This window comes from Nipponia nippon, unplaced genomic scaffold, assembly GCF_047370975.1.
Source record: "Nipponia nippon isolate SJK-2023a ecotype South Korea unplaced genomic scaffold, ASM4737097v1 scaffold_9, whole genome shotgun sequence".
NCBI classification, from domain to species: Eukaryota; Metazoa; Chordata; class Aves; order Pelecaniformes; family Threskiornithidae; genus Nipponia; species Nipponia nippon.
In genome coordinates this window covers 31385439-31402118 of record NW_028262413.1, presented here as the reverse complement: position 1 = coordinate 31402118, position 16680 = coordinate 31385439, and the positions used below count along the sequence as shown (strand labels likewise).

The window sequence follows — 16680 nt, the reverse complement described above, 5'->3', positions numbered from 1 at the left end:
AGGTTTCCTGAATATCTGGTCTTTTTTTTTTTCCCCTCTAAGTAGAATGTATTTTCCACAGCCATATCCAAGAAAGGTATGGCTTGCAGATAAAACATTGCCAAGTAATTACACCTATATGGCAAACTACGTTGTACAGTTACATTTTGCCCCACTTTCAGAGTGAATATACTGACATAGCATCATTTCAAGCAGCACAAAATAGATTTTTTTTCCTTAGATATCAGCCACGAGAAGTGTTTTAAAATATCTGGGACTTAATCTGAAGGTCTCCAACAGCAAAAGATTTTGTCTTCCAGGTGTGTACAGAGTAACAGTAATAGTAGTGAGCTAAACCCACTTGTTGGCCATTCACCGGTTTAACATTTCAGCTTAAAATGTATTTTACTGCCACAACGATTCCCTCTGAGGTCATTTTCTGCCAAAGAGACTCAGAACTCCACAACTCAAAGGCTATTTTCTGGCCTTATTTTAGTAGGAAAGAAGGTCCATTTCAGTGGTTTGGGGGAGGTTGATTGTTTGGTTTTGTATTTGTAAGGCTCCAGACCTCTTTTTCTCCAGTTCCCAAGGACCGAGGCAGCATGACTCTCAAGGAATTTGTTACAGACAGAATAATTTTCTCCTCCATTGATCAGTCCCAAATTTGTAGAAGAAAAAATGGCTCACAGGAAACATTTGTATACATACGTTATTATAACTTCGGTAAGATAATAATTGGGGTAAAACCAGTCATAGAGTTATTTCTACCCACAATAACATACAGCATGCAACATAAAATTATGTGCTCTTCCGACCTTTTCCTCACAAAAATAAAGCATCTTTTTATGGAGGTAAACTTTATTATGAAATCCAAAGAACGGTATTTCATATTTTTCTCTGATAGCCGTAAATACACATTTAATGACAACCAATTGGCTTCAGAGATATCTTCTCTCATGAGTACATATCCACCTATTTATAATGGATAGGGAAGTATTTTATATTAAATATGAGAGGCACATGGAATGGAAGCTAACAACTGAATAGCTCTTGAAGGAACCATTTCTCCCATTTTCATGTAAAGCATGTTTTAGGAGACAAAACTGGAGGAAGGAAAATTACAATGGCTCTGTTTCTCAAATTTTACATCAAAGAAAGTCAAGAGATTATCAGCTAGATGCAACCATCTCATCAACTCCAGGTACTTACAACTGAGCTGCTCAGGCATGAATATTCATCTCCTGTGGTAGCAAAAGGCAATGATTTATATTTCCATGTTAATTGAGGTCTACACTTCACTAGTGCAACATTTTGTGCTCATAAGAGCTTATCTCAAGCACCTGATCTGCATTATCACTGAGGGAGAGCAGCCAAACTAGCAATACCTCAACTGGATGCACATTCATCAGGTTTTCCAGCATGACTACATATTGCTTATGTGCTGAAATGAGCATATCATCTTTTTGAGTGCTACCAGGCCTGCAGATAAGCAATACATCATATCAGTAAGGTGCATGTGCCAGTAAATCAGTGCCTTCAGGCTTGCTTTAAAGAAGACTCCCCCAAGTGTAATAAGTAATGAATAGTTTGCAGCATGTGTTTATAATCACAAACAAAGCCAGTTCAAACAGACTTGGACCCCATTGCAAAACTGTTGTTAATTCTCCCAGTCACAAGTCCTGAGATTCAATTTCCAACCTGCTAGCCTCTGTTTGAGCCATCTTCCATTGCCAATTAAAGGGATTCTCCCTTTGAAGGGTAAAGGAACTGCAGAAAGTATTTGGGATGGATCATGGGATAGAAAAGGGGTATCTCCTAATACAAAGATGATGTAGCCCAGAGAGGGACAACATAATAATGATTATTGTTACAAACAACACAGCTCTAGACTTTATGGTGCTACTCTTTCTTCTGCACTTCTTTTATATATCAATGTCAGAAGAAATTTTGAACAATGCAGAATGATAAAAATGTAAACTGTGTTGCTCAGGAGACATTACAGACCTCTACATGGGGCTTCTTCAAGAGAACCTTATTTATTGAAGGAGGAGAAAAAACTGTGTAACTTTCATAGAACATGTTTTTTCACAGCATTTCTTGTCAAGAATAGGCATCTTTTTATTAATGCTGATTAAATTCTGCTTTGAGCATTTCCTGCCCAAAACTGTTATACAGTCCTTATCTATTAAGCATCCTCAGTTTGGAATGTTAGAGCTGCAAGATACATGTATGATCACAGAGAAGAATACAAGAGAAAGAAAATCAGCAAAGCACTCCTGGGTGCCTCGCAGAAGAGGAGGACTATTTATGAGTGCAACTTTTCCTAGCTTATTTGAAACTGCCTCCAAGTATTTAGCACTGAACAGAACAGGGGAACTCTACCATAACACAAACATGCAAGAAAACTTCAATTATAAACAGATAGATGTGAGTTCTGTATATCTGAAGTCCTAAAATATTGCTTTCATATAAAGAAGGCCAAAGGAACAAACGGTCTATTGCCAAGAAACACCTAGCTTCTACAGGATCTGTCATTCCAAGTGTTCCTCATGCACTAAAAGTCATCCCCAACTACATGGCTCAAAAATTCATTCCTTCATGCAGGTCTTTCAACACAGAAGAGACATTGTATAAAGCCCAATATTAGAATACCTGATTACCCCTGCTGCACTGGGAGATCAAAACTATACAGGATAAGAATCCATGAGAACAACTCATAGGACCTCAAATCCTTGTGGCAAACTGTCACTCAGACCTGGAGCTTCCCCTAAATGACTTGGTATTGACATGCCCTCCTGTGGTTTTGTTTCAAGTCTTGCTTTTATGATTACTGAAAAACCAAACATAAAACACAAAAATCACAACAGCGGAGATGCTTTATGTCGATTTCATTTTTTCTCAGTAAGTGTTTCAAATTCCAAATTTTCAAGTTAACCTCACAATCTCTGAATTTAATCCTCAGCTTGTAAATGCTCAGGCATCCCAGTACTCACAGTTAATGAAAAGGTTACTACTTTTCAATAGCAATTTCTTAATAGCAAACAGCCTCAACTTATCAAACCGCAGGCACTGTATCAACCTGACTTTATTTAATGTTATCCTCATGGCCTTCTCTGAGAGAGTATTACATTATATGTTACTTCTGTTAATTTGTGCTGAAGGGAAGTTTCTCTCCAGCTCTTACTCAGTTGTACGTGTAGAACTGATGAACACATGATCCTCCCTGAATCTTTCCCACATGCGAACTTTACCTACAGGTTGTATACTTTATGTAATTCCAACAGCAATAATGACAAAACTGCCTTCCGTTTATACTCTACCTTTCCTTTAATTCACCTGTACTCCTCCCAAGACAAAGATGGAAAGAGTTATTGAGAGAGGCATGGGAGGTGACTTCATTGCTTCACGCTTAATTATAGTTTGCTAAATCAATGCTTTCTTTACACTAAAATCATCTTTTCCCATTACCACAATGTTATTTAATATACCTGTACGTCCTCCTTTTCTCTGGAATTGACAATGTAACAGCTCTAAGACTTAAAATAGAAGCTACTGGGATATTAAATATTCTCAGGTGAGAGGTGGGCCGGTTTCTGGTAAGGGATGGTAGATCTGAGACTAGAGCAAGCGTGCTGTCATACCTGTATCTAAGTGTGGAGTTTGATAGCCTGTGTTTACTTCTACTGTTTGCGGCTTAGTACAGACTGAATCTAACCAATAAACTCAAGTTTGCCACCATCAACAATCTGTCCTCTATACCAATCTTAGTGCTAACAGGGAAAACTATTTAACACAGGATAAAAGCTTCTTTGCAGTATCTCACAAACTTTGAAGGCAATATAAGTGTTTGCACAGAAATTTAATGAGTATATACCTAGACAGATATATCTGGGATCACTCCTTCCATGTCCTTGCTTAGCAACTTCCAATAGGGTATAAGTACCTGATAGAGTCACCTATCAGTAATAGAGAAATTACTCATTCCAACCAAGAGAGCAATCCAAGTCAAGGACTGTTACTTGCACTTTGTTTCTTGTTGCAGTAGATCTCTAAAGAGAAGGAGAAAGCTAATCAAGTAAAGATATTACCTGCTATATGATCTTATTTGGCATTCTCATATTCACTATTTGCACAGTTCGAGACAGACAAAACCCTTTATAGTGTCAGGCTCCCAAATTAAAGTTCTGTCATTGCTGTGCTTTGAGTGTCTATGTAGACACTGCCTATGGGACACAGTCATAGCCCTTCTTTGCTGGAAGAGTGCTGTTGAAGAAAATTATACTTAGTGCACTATTTAGAAAGTAATTACAGTAGAACAGAGCAAAGTGACTTAACGATGAAGATCAATGCTATAAGAAAGGCGTCTACTCCAATGCCCTTGTTCTTAAGACTAGAAATAGTCAGCCGTGGAATGACTAAATTGTCAGTCACTCATGCATTTAACATTTCGACAATACAATAACCTTATCCTGGTCTGCTGTGTAACACAGAGCAAAAGAATTTGTTCAATAATTCTTTCAATCAGGAATATAACATCAGCAGAGTTTCATTCCTGCTAAGGTGCTGAAACATAGAAGATAGAAAAATAGAAAAGAATTTTTTCATTCAGATTTGCTAATAAGCAATGATTATTTTACCAGTTTCTATGGTACTATCACCATGGCAGCTAGCCATTTTAATCACAGGCATTAGAACACGTTTCTGATAACATCATAGCAATAGCTTAGAAATATATTACATCTCCTGGTCATATGCAGCAGTAACAACTTTATAAATTTCCGCATGACAGAGGTCACTAGTGGCATCAGCAGACATCAGGATTAGAAACGTGATATTTCAAGCATCTAATTACAGAACAAGTTCTCAGTGTTCCTTACTCTAATTCTGAAAACTATAGTGGAAATATAACCATTGTGATAAAAACGAGAATCAAAATGCTTTCACAGCTTTCTCAATTTCTACATTGGTTTTGCCCCTTCTTTGATTAACTAGTCAATGCATATAATTACTCAGCAGATTCTAAGAGAATGTGCAAGTGAAAAAAATTCACTGTAGAGCACTGAGTATCTGCAAAACACTGACAGATAAAAATGGCTACTTTACCCTTGTATTAAAAAGAAACATACTTTGTTCGCTGTACAGGTTAAATGGTATTGAAGCATCGCATACAAGAGTGAAATCATGATCAGAGAGCATAATTCAGTGTTCTGACTGATGAAATTTTCAACATACAATGTAAAACATACTAATTTTGCTAAATGTATCATGAAGTATTTGCAGATATGCTCATTCTGAAAAATCTGAAAGCATTCAAAAATACTTTCAGCAATAGCAATCCTCCATTTCTACAAATTACATTTTCAAACTATCTTAGAGAAAACTCATACTCTTGTCCTGGGATTTCTGATTTTTTTTTTCAAGTTAAAGTATACTTCAAAAGGCTGAAAGACTAAGATATTAAATGAATTTATAAACCCTTTTAATAAAAGCTAATAAGGTAGTTCAACAATTTCTCTATTTCAAGCCTAAAGCTTTGCCAAGGGTCCATCCAAGAGATATTAAATAAGAGAAGTACAGATAATGTCAACAATTTTCTGCAGTAAAACACTACAGCAAAGCACTATGACTAAAAATCACTGGTGTAATCGTATCCTAAAATAGACAGCATTGACCTCAAATAGAGGAAGAACAAAAATCTTAAGTAAACTGAGAATGAGACTTGAAATGCATCAGAATTAGCTTTGTCTCTTCAAACTACTTAAAATCAGAAATACTCATCACAGAAGCAGTTATGCTAGGAGAACAACATAAAAAAAGAACTGTAAGTCAAGTCTTTCATATCTCCAGTATCTCCATGCTTGTTAGATTTACAGTTTTATTCCCTTGGGTCAGTAGTTGGGGAAGGACAGCTAAACAAAAAGCCTAGAAAATACTTGATGGTGAAACAGTTGTACTGTTTCATTTACATGCATATACTAATTAATCTGCCTTTAAAATAAAACCAATTAATTACTATCAAGGATCTAAGGACGGTTCTGCCATCTTATCTGGGGACACCTGACTTCCTCAGTCTTGTGTCATCCTTTGTCTTAGGAAACCAACAATAAAGAAATATAGAAAGATGCAGTGTAACATCTATGCAACATTTATATTGCACTTGAACTGGTAAACTTCTACTCTTGCATAAGACTACACTGCTGAATTTTCAGACCATCTAAGCAGCCAAGTTAAGCTCCCAGTCTTTTCATTAGGGCAACACTGATTAATTTGTTCAGAAGGTCTACATACCATTTAGCTCTATGCTTTGGTCTAAATATCTATGAACGCATTTGCACGGCTGTGCAGTGCATATCAACTATAAATGATACTTTATAATACTATCTAAATAGTAGACTACAAAATCTTCACCACCACCAACAAAGTCTTTTCTACTTCTTTCAATCCTCAATATAATAACAGCTGCACTTGATATTTTAGGGGCTTGCCATTTCCTTAATTAAAAGTTTATGTTTAATCTTTGCTTAACATGAGTCCCAAGATATTTTACGAAATTCACGTCAAAAGGAGATTCATATTTCATGATGGTTTTGGGACGGCAGAATATATTAAACAGAAGTAGACTTCATTAAGCACTGTAAAATCTGAGGTCTGGACTATCTGGTGACATATATTCTGCTAGTTCCCTTAGTCCTTTCCCTCTTTCAACTCCCAGCTTTCTCTCCAGCAATACATAACTACATGGAAATGCCTTGCCAGTGTCGTTCCCCTCCTATTAAGGCTATAGAAGTTACTGTGTCTAAAGGCAATAATGAGCCAATGACAGTATGTGACAACAAGATGATATACGCATTTTTAAAGTTCTTATGTGTCTATGCAGTAAACAAAAAAATTAATAAAATAGCATTTTTTTCCCCAAATAACACAGATATGATATCAATGAACTCATACAAGACTCTAAATGACGTGAAAACATCACAGTGATTAGATTTAAAACATAGAGTTTAAAATTAAAATCAGATGTTCTAGATATAGTACTTTGGCTAATTAAAACATAGATTCCCTAATTTTTTAATAAGTAATACAAAGGGCAACTAGGCAATGATTAGCACAATGGTTGCATTGTTAAGATCTGAGTCAATGTTCATATGCCTGCATGTATACAGCTCTACAAGATTCCTGACCTGGAGTCCCATTCACTGAAAGTCTCTTCAGTTCCTGGTCTTTTTGCTGAACCTGCCAACATGACTATAAGAGAGATGTGCCAGGGGCAATGAAAGATGCAAAGGTAGGCTTACTATGAAAGGACAAAGTACCTTCCCACCTGCTCATTCCACACTTACTTGGAGTCTATAACATCGAGCCATTATCACCCTTATTTGAATTTGTATTGGTAAACCAAGACCAAAATCTTCTAGATCCCATTGGTGAAAAACTACCTTTTTCAAAAATAGATACATTATGATTAAGCAAATGATCAGTTACTTTTGCACTATACATATAGCAAATTACTAGTCTATTACACCTGATCTCTACCCAGCCTCATACTCTTAACAGTTATTATATTATACATTAATTAAGCTATACTGAAGATGAATGAGCTTCTTGTAAGCTACAAACATAAAAACGTAGTATCACAAAAGAGCAAGATTCACAAAAACGTCATTTCTATTCCATGTCATACCATCATTTCTGCTGTGTGGGCATACATAGCCCACAGTGGTTCTATCCTCCACACCACGACCAATGTTACAGCTTTATCAAAAGCATACCGGCTTGTAACAGAAAGTATCTCAGAGGAAGGTAGGCATCGATATTCAGCTCTATTCCAGATTCAAATAGAGAAAATCTAGCTTGCCCCTGTCTGAGCAGCACATGCACACCTGGGCAAAATCTGGCCTTCATCCATAGAAGGGAGACCATTTAGTCCATTCACACCAACAGCAGAAAAAGGAGCCAGATCCAGCCTCAACAGCTATCACACTCATAACAATAGATTATAAATAACAAAACAACACTTTTCCTACCAACAGCACTTTCAATTCCAGAAGCTTAATATACTTTGCTTTAAATCTGTGCCATAGCAACCTTTTTTTTAAAGTCAATGTCATCTGTAAGGACTGAGTTAAAATAAAATGTGGGCCAAATTTATCAGACATTAGTTTCCTTTGGATATAGAGCTTAGAACACTGACTGTGTGTCATCCTAGATGTGATTTGAGTTTGTATATGTTGCATCCAGCAATGTATTTTAAACGAGTCCATTGCAAAATACTTCCCCTGATCGTCAATTTCAAGTATTTGTCCGAGATGCTGAAGGTCAAATGAAAAGTGTGAAAGGTTTCTTTCTGTTTACATTAAATTTATATCTGTATGCTAGAAATTGTAGCACTATTCAGGCCTAGGGAGAGAAGCCTCAAGAGTTGTTAAAATACGATAGCATTATAGTTGGTAAATTTAAAGGCGCATCTAAGGGACAACAGAAGAGACCGTTCCCTCTTGCGGTGTGGAGCTATGTATGCCCACGTAGCCATGAGTACCACTGTGTGCGTGATGCTGACCAGTGATGAGGAACTTACTGTGACCGAACTACTGCAAAAGTAGTCAACAATTTATTCTTTTATTTTCAGTATTGGCTCACAAGAGGCTCCTCATCTTTATGTCAGATAGATACTTAACAAGCCTCCAGAAAGAGCTTAGAACAGACATATTCCTACAACCTCCAGGGTAAGCACAGGGGTAGTGAGCTTTTTAAATTTAGATTATGTAAGGTCGTGTGCCTCACTGCATTATGTTTTATACGCACATTATATGTCACTGCACTGTATTGTACCCTGTGAACTCCAAATGATCATTATTCACACAGATCCTAACAGATTCCCTTTTGTAGCTCTTTCAGAGAGATAACAAATATCATGCGTACATCTAATATTTATCCGAATGAGGTCAATCCCCCAAATGTCCTGACAGGGTCCAGAACCACAGAAGGAGATACCACCTGCCCAAATGGGCCTCTTGGCCAAGCAGCACCGGACCACCCGGCCAGGGAGCAGGCTCCTTATATCAGATAAAGCCGCGAATGCAGGAGCGAAGCTAGGGAGAGAGTCTGCAATGCAGAAGCCCTTCCCGGAGCTCATCAGTGAGCTGGGGGAGACGGGGCGGGGGCAAAGCCGACAGACCTGCCCGCAACCCCACCACAAAAGCCCGAGGCAGGGGGCGGGGGGTCTTTCTAAACGCCCGGCTTTGCCCTTACCGGCGACGGCCGAAGGCTTTGCCCTCCGCCTGACCGCAGCTCCGCACAGCGGGAACTTCTGCAGCCGGGGCGGAGCGGGCAGCCCGCAGGCAAGGACACCGCTGCGGGCCGGGCCCACCTGTGCCACCTGCCGCTGAATGACACCGGCCCATCCGCGCACTGACCTGCCCCTGCCATGCTCCCAGCCAGGGGAGAGGATGAGGAGGAGGAGGAAGCAGCAGCTCTTACCTGCTCCCGCTGCTCCTCCCGCAAGCCCTTACTAACCGAGCTCCATCTTCCTCCGGCCGGGAGCGGGGGGAAGGGAGGGGAGTCAACCCAGCCGCTGCCGTCCCCCCCAGCTGCCGCTTTCCGTCACCGCTGTCCCCCCGCCCGCGCTGCCCGGCGGAGCGGCCGCCTCTCGCCCGCCCTGCAGACGGCACCGGGAGACGGAAAGCGAGACCCACCTCCCGCCGCCGCCTCCTTCCCATGAAGTCACCGGCCGCAGGGCCCTCCCCTCGGCTGCCCGCAGCGGCCCGGAGAGCCGCGCTCCGCCCCGCCCCGCGCCCGCCCCCGCGGCAGCGGGCCCCGCCGCGCCGAGCCGAGCCCGCCGGCACAGCCGCGGCCCAGGAGCCGCCCCGCGGGGCCGGCGCCTTCCTCCCTCGCCTGCCCTTTTTGCGAGCTCGGCCGCGATGGCCCCAGCCGGAGAAAGAGACGAGACGGGACGGGAGAAGCAGGCAGCAGCGCACGGCCGGGGAATGGGGGCCGCAGCCGCCCCTGCACCACGAGCGCTCCTCCGCCCCCGGGTGGTCCCACGGGAGGGGGACACGGGACGAGTTGCTTCCTTTCTGTATCCATCCTAGCTCTGGAAATGGCCATGCCTAGTTTTGCCCTCTGCCAAGAGGGCACGTTATTCTAAGTTACTGCTTTTCATGCGCCTTCTATTTCAATACTTCATGTTATTTGCTTAAGGGATGACAGCAAAGTTTACTTCAGCCTACAGCAACTTCTCAAATAACCTGGTTCCAGCTACTTCAGTACGCACACAGGTGTATTCTGCCTCACTTGGTTAAAACTACCTCCCCCCACACCAAAGCAGTCTTTCACTTCCACTCTTGCAGTAACACTAGAGTTGAAACAGAAATGGATTAAGGAATACACCTCTAGACCTGAGCATTCCCTTTTTCCACTTACTATGACAAAACCAGAAACATGCAAGACCAAGAACTAGGCAAAATATGTGGGATACAAGGAAAACAAAAAAAAGAAATCACAGGTACAGGAGCATCTGTTGAAGAAAAGCCTCCTTACCTAGAAACACAGAATTCTCACCTGAAATCAGCCTACTACAGATGGACACGCAATCAGTGACAGATATAGCAACACTAAATCTTTAAGGAAATACCAGATGTAAAGAAAATGTCATAATACATTTTGCACCAACACAGCACATCTGGAGAAATACATCTGGTGACGTGTGAAGACAGTTTTGCAGATACGGATTTTCATATCATAAGCAAGTGAGGTTTGATGGTTAGGGAAGAAAAACAGTTGAGTTAGTTACATTCTAGTTCTCTGGTAGAACCCCAACATCAGTTTAGAATATTGTTGAAACCCCCGAAAGAATCTCACCTTACCTTTGAAACATATTTCCTTTTGCAGCTAATAAGGACAGAAATGAAAATGTTTGAAAAAGTTCCCAACGGTTCCATATATAATCTTTTGCTGCAAATGCAATGAGCTATGAGCTTTTGGCATACAAACCATGACAGGCAAAAAACACAACAGTTTTGTCCAATACTGGTTTAGGCCTGCATAAAATGAACTCTCATTGTTCACCCCTCCCATCCTCTATTCTCCTTAGAGAAATTCTTTATGCTCGTGATTGAAGATTTCTTAGGCAAGCAGAGTTTGCTGCTGTGCTCTCAAGTTCCTCCCAAAAGCAAAAGTCATGAGCAGAACAGTTTCTTAGCTTCTCCACCAATGCAAGGTCCAGCATTCTTTAAGCGTGGCAAAGAAAAATAGTGAAATGTATGGATAACACACTCAAAAAGAACCATAATTACAGAAAGAGATTTTTTTTTTCTTTGATGCAAGTGTCTCTACAGATTGTCCTACAGGTGATTCCCAGGTAGGGAGAGTTCTATAGAAGACAGAACAGATTGGCAGAGTTTTGCCAAAAGCGCTCTAGTCTACTTGCCTTGCAAAGGAAATCCATTTGTGAGTATGTGAAGAGACCCTCAGGGCTGAAAATACTCTAAAAGTAGTCACAGAAGCTATACAGGCCCAGGGATCAAACCACGGTTTGATCAGAAGGCTCTAAGTTGGCCAACTGGTGATAGATAGTCAGAGATTCATCTACATGGCTGCTGCCAAAGAAGTGGCCAGTTCTCTTTCTTTCAGGCAAAGCCATATACAATCTTAGCCAGAAGTCTGAAGGGCTTAGGAAAGGGTGCCCAGACCCATGCAGGGAGAGGCTTGAAGTTTCCTCATTCTTCATCTTTTCTTGCCACCAGCAAAACTTTCTTTTATGCCACCATTATGGGAAAACAAACATGTTTCTAACAGTCAAAGTCCCAGATGAAGTGTAAAAATGCAGAGAGGCTGGATCTAGGCGAAGTGCTCGCGTACTTTGGGGACATTATGTTCTGCCTCCACGGAAGGGGTAGTATCTTCACTAACAGGAGTCTTAACAGATTCAAGAACCAGAATTCTTTAGTCCAAAGAGGTGCAATGAATACTGCAATCTCTCATCTGAACATGTTCCCCATCTTTAAATCAGAAAGCAGGCGTGCTGTAGTCCACAAACACCAGGAACCCAGAGATCACGAAGTCATTCAGAGATCTTAAATTTCCAGGCTTTTAGAGAAGGGAAGCATGCATGACTGACATTCCCTGCAAAATCTATTGTATCTTTTCCGTGACCATACATGGACACAGGGGGAAGAAAAGAAAGAAAAGAAGTATCTTCACAACCGATGTTCTACACTGTTCATTAATCCTGGCAGTTGAGTGGCTGTCAGCATAACATGACTCCATAAACAGACAGGTTCCTGTCATGGTGAAAATGATCTAGTTTCTCCCTGTCTATTCACATTACGCATTGCCATAGCGTTGTCTCTCATCACCTGTCTTGCATTGCCCTGGGTTGGAGGCAGAACTGATCACAAACTAAGCAAATTGCTTTAAGCTCAAAAATATTCTGTTAAGATCAAACTCATTTCTTGACTACCACCAAACCAAAACATTGCCTTAGGTGCTCTTCGCCTCCAAGGATGGAAGCAGGTATCGTCTTGTCTTTATAGACAGGTAAAGACAGAAGCAGAACATCTCTGCGAGTGTGGTGGTGGTTCTTCTTCTGGTCACTTAATACTGACAAAATGTCACAGGAGAACATCACCAGTATGAACGCTTTTAGGTATTTGCTTGGAAAAAGATGGACTTTGGCCTTCAGCTGCCAGCTAGCTATGCAAGGGAGTGCTGTATTGATCTACCCAGCCTTTAAATTGCTTACAACGCTATCACAATCTCATGTGATGTGACCAGGTATGGTTCTGTACACTTCAGAAATGTCTTCAAAAAAACCTGTCTTTGGGGAATGGCATGAAAGATGGTGTTTGTTTAATTATCCTGAGCCTCAGTTAAATGAAAGTATAAGAAAAGTATAAGAGCTATTGCCCATAATTTGATAAAGAACAGAACCCTAAATAAGCTTGTTGCATCAGCTTGATTCCTTAAGAACTTTGCTGTTATCAGAAAGCAGATGGTGAAGGCTTTTGTTGCAACTGACAACCCTAATGAAAAAATCCATACTGGAAATATCATAACCCTAGTAAGCATTCTAGGCCTGTCCCGTGAACTGGATGCGTAGAGATACTCGTACAAAGAGTTGAAAGGCACAAAGCAGTCTCATGGATCTAAGATAAATTTACTGAAACTAGATTCCGCACTCTCACCTTGCACATGCATTAAAAGCTATGCTGAAAGCTACTGCAAGTTAAATAAGAATTTATAACAAAAACCCTCTCAGGGTAAAGAGGCAGAGATGAAGCAACAAGCAGCTTTTTGTGGTTAATAAATAAAAGGAGGAAAGCAAGAAGGAAGGCTGGCCCTTCCCTTCCCTTTTCTGTTCTATGTAGGGAGGAAAGACAAAACTGTAGGCCAAGGAAGGGTCCATCTCCCTGGAAATATTTACACATATCAAAGGGAGTTTGTAAACTTATTAAATTCAAAGACAACAAAGAAACATTTTGCATTTCAATTGGGCAGAGTAACCTGTGCTCTTCAAGCAAAGAAATGGTATTCCTAATAATATAGATTTTGATGGAGATTCTGTCAAAAGAAAGCACGCTGCAATAGTAATGGAATAAGCATTCTACAGCACGGTTTGAATTCCAGCAGTTGAAGCTGTTACAGTTGGGGGGCAGGGGAGAAAACCCACATACAGCTCTACAAAATGCGTGCTACTAAAATATATATAAAGTGATTTGAGTCCACATGACCTTAGAAAGAGCACTGAACTTTCCCGGTATATACTTAAATTGAACACTTGGCTAAACAGAGACAGAGATAAGAGCAAGAGCACTGTGATTTGGTTAGTTGAATCTAAGCAGAAAACAAATCCTGTGGGTACTGTACTTTGTAATCCAAAAATAAATGGTGAGGTATGATTGGCGTCATTACAACTTTTCAAGTAGGTAACAAAATACCACTAAAATGTCAACAAACATCCAAAGCAACAAAAAAATCATTTCTCTTGCTGTTTTCGCTCTCTCACTGTAAGTTTATGGTAATTGTGCATGAGCCTGACAGTCACAAACATGTTCATAGGGTTTGAGCTATACTTAAGTCACCAATAAGAGTTTGACTGCAGCATTTGCAGACATACCCAAGTTAGCTTTAATCTGGCTCACGCGGGTAGCCATAGTGGAACAGCAATATCCATACACTGTTACTTAAATACTGTGCTGTACTTCTGAGGACCCTGGACTTTGAAGAGCTAGTACACAGAATTACACTTTCTTCTCAAGAGATGTATGGAGTTCACACAGATACGCCATTTTGGTATAATATCCTCTAAAGCACAGAAGCCACACGTCCAGTTTCCATTAATGTTAGGGCAGTAAAACTCCTTTTTCTTTCATGGAAACAATATTTGGGTTGCACGTTCAGTTTACTTCTCCATTTCACTGTTGCTGGCATTAAGGGGTAATAAAACAAGTTTACAGTTCAATAATGGTATGTATTTACCATTGATCAATATTACTGCTAAAGAGATTTTTGTTAATCATTAAAGTGATATGACAAATTATATTTCTAATAGGCACACACACTTGAAAATAATGGCAGTGCAGTAACTGAAGGAGAAATAGTTTAACAGGAGCAGTCTCTATATAATGGCAAAATTTTACTACACAAATGTGCTGACATTAATCATTGCAAACCATTTGAGAACATTTTATATATTCCAAGTTATAAACTTGGATTTATTATGAAGTATATTGCAGCCATAAAATAAATAGTTGACAATTTATGAACCCTATATTTTTCACTTTTTCTAAGTTTGCTTTTTTCTTTTTATAATATATATTATTTTTATAATGTATACAATATAATATAATAATGTAATGTATTATTTTCAAAATATATATACTTTTTATGTATATTCTGTACTTAAATATTATATATACATGGTAATGACACTGGTTTTACCTCCACCCCCCCAAAAAAAACAACAAAAAGTTTGGGGACAAAAAAATTAATAATTACTCAGGAATTATGCATATGCTTAAAGAGAAGAAAGAGTCTTGGGGACATTTAAATTAGAAATAGGGCTAAAATCACCAACGTTCAGGTATAAAGAAAGTTCATTTTACCAGTTTAGCTCGATTCTCTTGCCTTGCTTTATTCCCTTGTTCAAGGCACAGGGTTTTTTTATCTTGGCTACATATCTTTGGCTCTCAAATTGCAGAGTTTCATAGAGAAGGAGAGATGTTTGTTTCCCCTTGTAGGATGCCACTGAACAAGCCTCCAGGTTGCTTTTTCTCAGCAGGGCTTCTTTATAGTGCAGCATTTTGCTTTCCCACAGTACTGCAACAGTAACAGCAACCATATGTATGAAGACTGTATCCTGCAGAGCCCTGTAATTCCCATTTTATAAATGCAGCAATTACACAGAGGTTAAATAATTTGAACAAGAGGAGATTCATTACTAGTCCGTGTCAAGAAGACATGAAATCTAAGTGCAGGCCTGCTCAGGATTCTTAAGAAGTTTTTGGACAAAATCCTGAAAACAGAAGCATTTAAAAGTACACACATAAATACCATTATCTACCATGAGCATTTCATGGCCTCTGAGACATTCTGCTCTTGGTACCGACAGGCAAAAAGGTTTCTGTCACAGTTACTGTGATCTGTCTAGAGTTTTAACAAGAAGTCAGGGAGTAAGGTATTAACAACTACTTCAGTCACTTACTACCTTATGGCCATTAAAGACATCAGCTGCATAAATCCATCAAGTCTCCTTGCCCCAGCCTCTTTGGGGGCTTCCCATCAGCCTCGCAGCCCCACTCAAGTCCTTCTTCCCTTCTCTCCTACCATCTCTCATGCTTCTGCCTTCCTGTGGCACAAAGCTATTTATAAAGAGAAACCAACACATATTGTAGCCATCTACAATGTATTATCCTCTCTAATTTCAGTTCTACCACTCCCATCCATTCTAAGCCTGCAACGAGTTACAGAGATTCCACAAGAGACGTTAGGTGAGTTCTGGATGGAAAGCTTATGGAAAATAAACGTAAGCTTGCAGTTATATTCCCCAAAAGATAAGAACATTAGGTTTTATCCTTCTGGACCTTTTTAGGAGATCTGAATATATTAACAACTTTGGCAGACGAAACTCTTATAATTTCTCTCTCCTATACAGTAAATACACAGAAAAGTCTCTTCTATGAGACTCCATAGAAGAGCATCAGACTATAGTGGAGTTTTTTTGTTTGGCTGGGGTTTTGTTTTGATTTTGGGGGGGTGGTTGGTTTTTTTTTTTTTAATGCTTTGATTAAAAGATTCATAGAAGTATAATGTGACATCTATGACTTTGTGAAGGTATCTAAAGTTTCCAAACTTCAGTTTGGTCCTCAAAGCTCTATAACAGAAAGGTTGTAGGAGACAGCTACATTTAAACAGCAAACAAATTCTAAAAGACAATCTGCAGTCCAGGTCATCCTTAGGAAGTTCATGAAGGGTGCAAGAACTTGATGCAGTTAATTAGCAGTTAAAGGAATGATGTACTAAAGTCTAACAAACTCCCAAGCCTATCATTTTCATTCTAATTGTAAGAAGAGCTAGTGATACCTGGCTGACTCAATCAATTTCTTCTGATGTTTTCTCTAGTATCTCTTTACGGGTGCTATGTGCAGAATAATGCACAGTTCTGTTTCATGTCTGGTCACATAAATCCAGCCCAAATAACATACT

General features: G+C 39.8%; 1 protein-coding gene across 4 annotated transcripts in view; it reads right to left on the bottom strand.

Annotated features, from left to right (window-relative positions):
• The window catches only part of OTUD7A (OTU deubiquitinase 7A), a 153949-nt gene extending 144316 nt beyond the window's left edge, over positions 1 to 9633 (bottom strand). For all 4 annotated transcript variants that reach the window (XM_087744640.1, XM_087744638.1, XM_087744642.1 and 1 more), the window contains exon 1: positions 9457 to 9633. The gene's annotated coding sequence lies outside the window, so the exon portion shown is untranslated. The remainder of the gene's footprint in view (positions 1 to 9456) is intronic.
• Positions 9634 to 16680: the final 7047 nt, after the last annotated feature.